Here is a 9906-nt window from a genome sequence, read left to right on the forward strand (position 1 = left end):
ATGAGGCGCTGGAACTGCCACAAAAATACGTCTGAAGCAAAACAAGCGTGGAGCTGAAAACTTGCCCACTGGGTGGGAAATTCAAACAGAAAGAAGAAGCCGTTCTTGGGTCTTAGGTTAGAGGAGGGCCTCTGAAATCATTTTCAAAGGTTTTATACGGTGGCCCTGAGGTGTAAATGAACATTTGAAAAAAACAATTATCTTGAAGATCCTGCCGAGTTTTTCCAGCATCATAATTTCTTCTTTAAGCTTGAACAAAACATAGCTCTCCATTTCTACAGGCTAAAGGCTAGCCTGCTAACTGTACCTCCGTTGTGTGTGTACTGTACATTGTTCTGTTTTTATTTAATTTTATGGTAATAAAGTTTTTTTAAATACACCACTTCCGCTTTGGCTTTATGTAATTCCGTTTTTTCTAATGTTGTGTTTTTGTTGCGTTTTTTTTTTTTAATGTAATTCCGTTTTTTCAAATTTGTTCATTTACACCTCAGGGCCACCGTAGTTTTACCTGTGTCGACAAAAACACAAGGGTGGCAATTCACAGAGAGTTCTTTTCACTGGAACCAGTTTTCAAAGAAACCAGTTTTGGAGCTCAAACTGTTTCCAGGCTGAAATGATCAAAGAAAAAAAATTGCGTATTAAAAAAAAACGTTCCTGTGTGGACAGCCTCTTAAAATAAGGCTGGATTTGAGGAAGCAGGTAGCGTGATTAAACCTTAAAAACTGAACCCCTCCGATCACTCGTTTCTAGTTTTACAAGTTAGATTAGTCTTACAGCTGGTTCCTGGTGGGACATATAGATATACAGTATATATAGATAAGCTAAATCTGATCTTATTAAAAACATCCTAAGATAAATTTCAACAACAGTAGCTTTCCATTTTTAAATTGTTGTTAATGACGTCCGACACACTTTCACAACCCTGTGTACTCATAATAAAATAAGAAATGTACAGTTTGAATATATTGAATGTGTCAATATTTAGCTATTTATAAAACTGCAAAACACAAATCTATGAAGTCTTTGCAAATTGTCTAATCCAGGTCACCTACAGCACAGGTCACATTTGTCATAATTTGCACATTTAATGATGCAGCTGCAGGTAAACTATAATTTTTATTGAGTAAACTCACGTGACGAGGACTCTCTGCAGGTAGTGCTGCGTTACATAAATATGATTCTAACAGTGTTTGAATCTGAAGTCTGATCTTTCACAAGGATCCAAACAGAGCGTCGCTGCCAGCGTGACGCATCTTTTTAGCTCTGGAGTATTTTAGGTTCACTTGTTGAAAACACTTTTCATCTTTGATTGTTTGGGTTTCCCCGAGGCTTTTCCCTGCTCATCTTCAGCTTGTCCTTTTCTTTCATGCCTTTACTCCGCAGCCTCTCTCTCTTCCTGCTTGTCTTTCAGTCGCCACTCTCCTGGACTGTAACGCTTGTTGAAATGATGCAGGTCATATCTGAAGAATTATATTAAAATTGATTTATTTTTGTTGTTGATTTGCTGTGGTGGATAAAGTGTCTGTTGCTGCTAAAAGCTGCACTGCAGACGTCTGTTTCCAGGCCTGATCAGGTCAAGTACTGTATAACAGCACAACGATGTGCACCACTCCAGGGGCCTGAAGTGAACATGTCTACAGAGATGGTTATAATTTCACTGTCTCCTGTTGGTCCTTTGTAAAGACTGAATGTAATTAAAACCCATCCTGAACTGTACTGCACCCTGACTCCTCTAATTATTTGAAAATAAGCAGATTAATATCTCAGTAAACCTGCAGCTTCTTTGTCTTTGGAGATGAAAAAGTGTAGATATTGCGTTTACGTGAACTCACAACTGTCTAATTAAGTCAACAAAGATTTGGGCTGATAAAACTTCGTGGCTCAGGATCCAAGGTGCTTTGCTTAACTTCTAACTTGCTGAACAAGAAGCACGTTGCACAGTTCGACATCTCGATTGTCCCTGTGAGTGTGCTTTTTTCCTCAACACAAACCTTATCTTGTAAAGGCAGCGGTGTATTTGTCGAGGGAATGTCCTTTCGCTGCTCATCCCTGAGCTACCTGTCATAAAATCGAGGAAGGTGAGGCGAGTTGACTGCAAGGCTGTGCTCAGGCAGCTGGATAACAGCTCCGGCTGGTGATGGATCACATTTCCCTCCAGCATCAACTCTGCATCGACACAGCTCCTCACCGACTTGCACACATGAAAACACAGCGATGGCTTCAGGAGGCAGAGGATGCAGGAAAAGGTGCTTGGAGGAGGAAACGTCTCAGCGTGCAGAACATTTCTAAACATTTACGTGGAATTTAACAGCAGAAGAGCAACGATGCTCAGTGAGAGCAGAAAAAATATTCATATATATATATATATGTTTGTGTTTTTTACTGAATCGTTTGCCTGTAAGTGTTTCAGGAGGTCATGACTGTTTTTGAGTAACCAAACTGAAGGAAAAACACTTGAAGAATGTTCACAGAAAGTTTTTTTTTTAATTGCACAAAAATATGTATATGGAAACAATTTGTGTTCACAACATTTCACAATAAGTTGTTTATGTCCATACAAATGAAGAAAACAAAGGCCCAGCATTGAAAGGAATACAGTAGTCCCTCATTTATCGCGGGGTAACCTGAAGACCCGCAATAAGTGAAAAACCGTGAAGTAGGAATAGTAAGTAGTAGTTTATTTTAGTATATATATATATATATATATACTACTACTTACTATTCCTATAGGTGTTTTTAACCCCACACTATTGCATTATTCTAAATAATGTTTCTACATGCTCTAAAAGAGCACAGAATGTCATGATTTCAGTTCTCTGCCACCTGCCAGCGCTCTCGGTCACGCCCACTTCTCCACTGCAGAGTGGAAACCTTTTCTGCAGCTGTGGACTGCACACAGGTGCAGCAGGTGCTAAATAATTTAAAATAATTAATTTTAAATAAAATGTCCAGGCTGATCGTGCGTCTCATCCATGAATCATCCAACTGTGTGTCATGTCCAAACTTACTTTGAAAAACTGCGAGAGTGAGTCCGCAAGAAATGAACTGCGAAGTATCGAGGGACTACTGTATGTATCACCCAACTCCGTTCACACTAGAGAAACTAAATCTTTCATGTTGTGTATTTACGTAGCTCTTTAAACAACCTGAGTTTAAATAATAGTTTAATTCTGACCAGAGGGATGAGCTAATGGCTGGTCCAAGGGGAGCCAAGACCAGAATGTTTTGCTGCCGCCTTAAAACAACCTGAGTTGCAAAAATCTTGAAGCAATTCATACAAACACTTAAATTCTGAATTAAACACAATTTCTCCAAACTAGCTATCTTGAACAGGTAAGATAGTAACTGCTCATAAACTTTCCACCAAACCTCATTTCAAAAGCTCTGACCTAACCTTTGAATCATTCTGATCAGGTTAGGGCTGCATGTTAATACTTCATTCAGCTGGTAAACAGTATACAGTATAAAGAACTAATGAAATTATACACCACACAGAGACAAAATCCCCCCTCCCTCCGAGGTAAACAGACCTGACATGTGAGCTGGTCCTCCAGCAGTAATCATCACTAATTTCATTTATTTTGCACCTTTGGCTCAAGCTCCAGAATACAGATGTGTCCCTGCAGTTCATCCCTGAATCCATGCAGTGCTCTCTCTGTTTATCCTCAGGCTGCTGCTCCTCAATTACACCTCACATTTAGCCGTAGCAAATAAACCCATTGATGCTTCATTTGTTTTGGACTGTTCACTTCATAACTGGAAGACGTATAAAAAACTTTAATTCCATAATACTACATCAATAAAATTTCACTGAGTATCCAGTCTGCACAACAAACTGCTCATGCTTCTTTTTCCTTCTGAACGAGGTGAGACTGAGACAGACACTCGTCTCCAGTGGCTTTTCATACTTAATGAATGTCTGATGACAGTCACTGTGCAACGTGCAGAGTGCCACACTTTGTCTCAAAGGTGCCATATCCTTGAGCTTTAGATAATCCCTCAGAGTATTTTACGGATGATACGCATGGAAAAAAATCATAATGAGATCCAAGACTTCTGCAGATCTATCTGGAGGCAATCTAAAATGAGAGGCAAGGACAATTACAACATTTTCTCTGTGAGAAAGAGGAAATGGGTGAGAATCCCACAGGTCACCTCCAGAGGATTTGGCCAAATGACTTTTTGTTGCTTCCTCAATCCGGTCAGAATTAACTCTTTTTCCAATCAGAAGTTATTCAAAGCTTTATCTACAACAGGCAAGATATTAATTGTTCATAACTTTTCCCAGCCCTTCAGCTGGCTTGTTATCTGCACTTTAGCTTAGCCTAGTCCCTGATGATTGCCCATCTAGAGCTTGTACCCATTCTCTTTTTGCTTCTCGTCTCCACCTCATCTGTTTATCTCTCTGAACCAGCTTTGGGATGGAGTCTCAAACCGCAAACCATGTTTGTTTGGCAAACCCGACTCATCTTTATGGGAATAAGCGTCTGACTCTGTGGGTTTGATTCTGTGACAGCAGATGGCTGCCATTTCAAAGCCTGCTTTAATGAGTGAGAATTATGGTGAAAGAAATTATAGACAAACTAAAGCAGAAAGTGAAAATGTGCTAATAAAGTCACATGATTGATCTCAGCTTGTGATTACTGGATGGACCCGACTCTCAATAAGATGTCAACAATCACTGTCTAAAGCAATTCCATTCAGATTATCTGTATAGCACCAAGTGCATCCACACACAGAACATTATGAAGAGTGGATGAAGACATTTGGCCTTTTCCTTCATGCTCCATCACACAGCTCATGAGGTACTGAGAGAACATCATTTCAAAACTCACCAGGCTATCCCTGTTGTGACCTTTCCAAAGATACACACACACACACACGCACACACACACACACACACACACACACATACACTTCAAACAATGCATAGTTAAAAAATTGTAAGATCAATCATCCACGTAAATAAATCACAAAAAAAGGTTAAATCATGACATCTGGACAGTTTTTTTTTATCCATTGTTTTAGAGCAGGGGTGTCAAACTCACTTACAAAAGGGGCAAAAACCTTTTTCAAACTAAGGGCCGGTTTCAGAATCTACATGAACTCAAATCAGATACCAACATCTTCTCTTGGTCACAGTTCCTCAACAAGAGTTTGATTGGTCTCATCTGATGTTCTCTGCTGTGCTTTCTACATCATAATCAAAGATTACTGAAACAATTCAAGAGATATTAGTATTTTATGTTTCACATATCATCTTGAGGGCCAGATAAGATGTCAATGAGGGCCACATTTGGCCCCCGGGCCTTGGGTTTGACACATGTTTTAGGCGGCTGGTCCTCCTGTTTGCATGAACTCCAGCAGACTGGTCTGAAACACATCAGATCTTGTTGGCAGACTCAGACTCATGAAGTCTTTCACAAATATTTCTTCCAAAAAAAACCAACAACACAACAACAACATCCACATAACATGATTTAACTGTTTATGTTTAAACCAAAAAGCTGCTCGTGCTGTTAAACACCAACAAGCTGACGAACAACTTCAGGTTGGTTTTCTGATCAAAGCCTCGTCCAGCTGTGGAGCTGCCACGAGGCGCGCGCGTAGCGGCGCTGCTGCGCGCGCAGAGGAAGAGGAGCGAGGACCAGAGCGAGAGAGAGAGAGAGAGAGGAGGCAGCAGGAGGAGGAGGAGGAGGAGGAGGAGGAGGAGGAGGCTCGGCCGCTGGAACCGGACTCCGTGTAAATAAACAGCACGCAGCTACATCGTGTCGCGGAGGCGCTGAGGAGTCGGAGCTTGGTGCTGCAGGAGCAGGTAAGAAGATCTCCATTACAGCATCTCCATGAAGCGCGTGCAGCGTCCAGCCAGGAGTTTGAGGAGAAAGAAGCTGTGGCCAGCACGAGGTGGATGCTGGACGGTGAAGCTGAAACTCTTTGGAGCTTTGTATCGGGAGACCAAATGTTCCCGGGCTGTTTGAGAAGGATGCTCATTTTACCTGCTGCAGGACCAGAACACCGGGGGGTCAGAGCCAGAGGAGGCAGGTGTTTCCTCTGAGCTGTCAGGGCTGAGCAGCTTAAACATGCTGCAAACACTAAATCTACACAGCTACTGTAGATGATTGTGTACTTTAGTTGTTGCTTCCGTGTTGATGAAATGGCTCTTAATACACCCTCATGCTCATGTTCGTGCTGCTGTTCCACGTAATGTTTTTATTCTATGAGTGCTTAGTGTATTTTAGTTGATGTTTGTCTTAGTTCATATCTTAGATGTTAGTGCTTTTTCTTTCACATTGTTATTGTTGGATGTAACTGGGACCCTGTGTACAATCCCCCCCCCCCCCCCCTCCATGCTTCATGTTCATCTCACAGCTTCATCTGCCTTTCAGTTTGTGTACCCTCATCACTCTCAGTCTGGTAATGATAGACCATGAGATTTCCTCCCATTTACATCCCATATCTTTAATTTTCTCTTGTCAAACAGACTCTGCTCTGACAAACAACGATCCTCTGCTGTCAGACACCCCCCCCCCCCAATCAAAGCTTCATTCAAAGGGGGGAACTCACCATCATGCTACAACACCCACCTTCGCCTCCTCTCCTCATCCCCAGACTCCCTACACACACCCGAACACACACACATGCCTTGAGTGTGCACTTTCTCTCTGCTCAGTTGGCCAAATGAATACAATGCTAATGACCTCTGCCTTATTGTCTGGAGCGCCACGGCTCCTGAAAGGCCTGACACACTTTCTAGTCCTGTTGATTCACACCACCCAGACTACAGTTAATCTGTTGGAGAAGACAACAATATCCCTCTGCCCCCGCCTTATGGTTTGTTTGCATTCCCGTTGAAACAGGCGGTAGATACCTATACTTTGTGTATGCACCCCCCTGCATGGTGGTGTTGGGTTGAGGAACTTCACTGGACATATGCTGACTGGAAACTTCAAGCTCATTTAACAAAATGTGGAGGAATCGGGACAAGATAGTGACCTACATTGTGCTGCCATCTTTACTTTTTTTACCATCCACACACCAGGCAGTGGGAGATTTGCATAACTAAGGGATTATCATGACACACGTTGGTCGGAGTTATTGAGAGAGCGCCAGCCTGCGTGACTCTGCTGACCTACAACCAGCCATAGCTGTGCAGCTCTGCTCTGGGGGGCTGTGGGAAAAGCTTGGGTGTTGGAGGGAAAATGCCACCAATTTCGCCCTGTGGGCTGAAGAGGCATGTAGACTATTCTGTGAGAAACGACCAGCGCTCGTTCTGAGAGCAGCTGTCTGTGGCCTGGTGAATGTCGCCAGCCGCAGGATGGGACAAAGCGTCTCACAGACAGAAAGAGTTCCTCTGTGTCACTTTGTGTTGGCGATGACATCATTTCTTTGAGGAACTGCTCTGAACCTGGAAGACTTTCGCTCCATGATTATCCCACCAAGGTCTCTCAGCAATGTTGGCTTGTCTATCTGAGCTTTTTCTGTGATGGCAGTAATGAAATGAGCCCAGCGCACTGATGCTAGGGTCAAGGTGATGGAATAACTGACTGTGAGTAGATATTTCAAAAGAGGAAATAATGAACAGCACCAACGGGCCCAACAGTTTGAAGTCTGCTCTGGTTTATTTTGGTGTCATGATTGACATTCCTAAGATAATTTTTTTTAATGAAAACATTGATTCAGTTTTAGCCAACAGAGCAGCCATGAGCTAAAGTTATCAATTAGTTGATTGACAGAAATGTAAAATGCTATATATTTGGTAGCACAGTGCTTTATTTTATGCATTCTCACCAACGTTGACATTTGATGGTTGATTATGGGGCTCAGTTGGTAGAGCAGTTGCCTGTCAGTGAAAAGGTTGTTGGTTCAAATCCTGGCCCGGGACCTTTCTGGGTGAAGTTCGCATGTTCTCTCCATGCCTGTTTTTTTTTTTTTTTTTTTAATTCAACCTTTATTTATACAGGTTAGTCCCATTGATCCTCGGTGACTCATTTACAAGAGAAACCTGAATTTTAACTAAGATTGATGACAACAGTGGACAACAACGACAACACTAGACATTCATAAAGGATGCGTACAAATTAAAAAAACAAAAACAAATGAAAATAAAATGGTAAATAAAAGGATAATTTAAAAGGAAAAGTAGCGAAAAAAAAACAGTTAGATTATAAGGCGGTGTAGAAAACTAAAAACAGGAACATGTCTGTGTTGGTTTTTACCAGGAACTTAACAGATGTTTAAACCACTTAGAGAGGTCAAGGTCGAGAGATTCAGGTCTTTTTGCAAGATATTCCAGGAAACAGGATTGGAGTAGAGTAAGGCCCTTTTGTGTAGTTTAGTTCTCACTGAGGGGACACTGCGGGTAATAATGTCCTGAGAGCGCACGTTGTAGCTGCACTCACCCAGAGACATGTAGGAGGAGATGTATGAAGGCAACAGACCAAGAAGTGATTTAAAGATGAAAATGTACCAGTGAGAGAGTCTGCGTGAAGTTAATGATGTCCAGTTAACCAGCATGCATCAGGATACAGTGAATACAGGGTTTAATGGTGGGTATGGTAGTTACAACCAGTTATGAATCTTAGTGCACCATGACAGACAGCATCTAATAACTGCAGAGTGCTTGTTCATGTAAATAATGTCACCATAGTCAATGGAGGGAACTCTGGGTACTCCGGATACTCTGGGTACTCCGGTTTCCTCATATAGACCAAACACATGCATGTTAGGCTGATTGGTAACTCTAAATTGTCTCTAAGTGTGAGTGAGAGAGTGAATGGTTGGTTGTCTCATTTGTCTCTGTGTGTGTCCCTGTTATGGACTGGAGATCTGTCCAGGGTGTCCCCCTGCTTCTCGCACACAGTGACTGCTGGATATGGGCACCAGTGACCTCTTAGACCCAAAATGGAAGAAGTGGTTAAAGATAATGGATGGATGATTATGCCATAAATTATTTTTATACCATCAAATACTTGGCTGTTACATTTAAATTTGTTAATCTTAATCTCTTTGAGTTGTGCTTTTTTCAACATTGAAACAATCATTGACAAAATAGTTGATTGGTCCCTTAACAATAAAATAAAAATAATTAATTGGTTAGCTGTTAAATAAGCAAATTAACTCCATGAACAGCCAAAACGTTCATCCCATATTAGACTGGGACATATAAATGTAGACTGACAATTTGTATGTCTCGAAATGTTCCCTGTTGCTTTTGCTTTCTCTTGCAAACAATTTTAATCAGAAACTATGCCAGAACTTGGATGAATATTTCCTTTTCTCGCAAATTACTATTTTTACTATGTTATTATATTTTGCAAAATACATTAGTTATTTTACTCAGCTATTTTTAGAAATTTTGAGCAGGACTTCAAAACTTGCACCCACACTGATAGGAATTAATAAGAGCTTTATTTTGAAGGGCCAAAACATCATTATTTGGAATGACTAGTGGAGGCTTGCTCCTCATTCCTTCTCTTTCTTTTTCTTCTTCTTCTTTTTTCGGCTTTTCCCTCTTCAGGGGTGTCCACAGCGAGTCATCCTCCTCCATCTCACTCTGTCCTCTGCATCCTCTGCAGTTTCCCAACCATTATACAAATAGGGTGCCCCACCCCGTCACCAGAACTGAGCACCTCGCCAACCAAACTGAACTTGCTCCCCACCCCCCACTGACATAGCACTAAGCTAGCAGTGCCAAATACACACTCTCTAGATAAAAAGCTAAAGGCGCCTCTTCCCTCATGCTGAACACCCCCCGCTCAACTGTTGGTACAAGCTGCGCTCAGACATGTCTCCGTCCCCCCATCAACAAAAATCATAGATGAGATGAGCACCCCGCCATGGCAAGTTAACTGGGGGAAACACTGCTCTGTCCTCACTCCAACTACCTCCATGTCCTCTCTGCATCCA

Source organism: Nematolebias whitei, chromosome 10 (genome assembly GCF_014905685.2).
Source record: "Nematolebias whitei isolate Nwh7 chromosome 10, NemWhi1, whole genome shotgun sequence".
Lineage (NCBI taxonomy): Eukaryota > Metazoa > Chordata > Actinopteri > Cyprinodontiformes > Rivulidae > Nematolebias > Nematolebias whitei.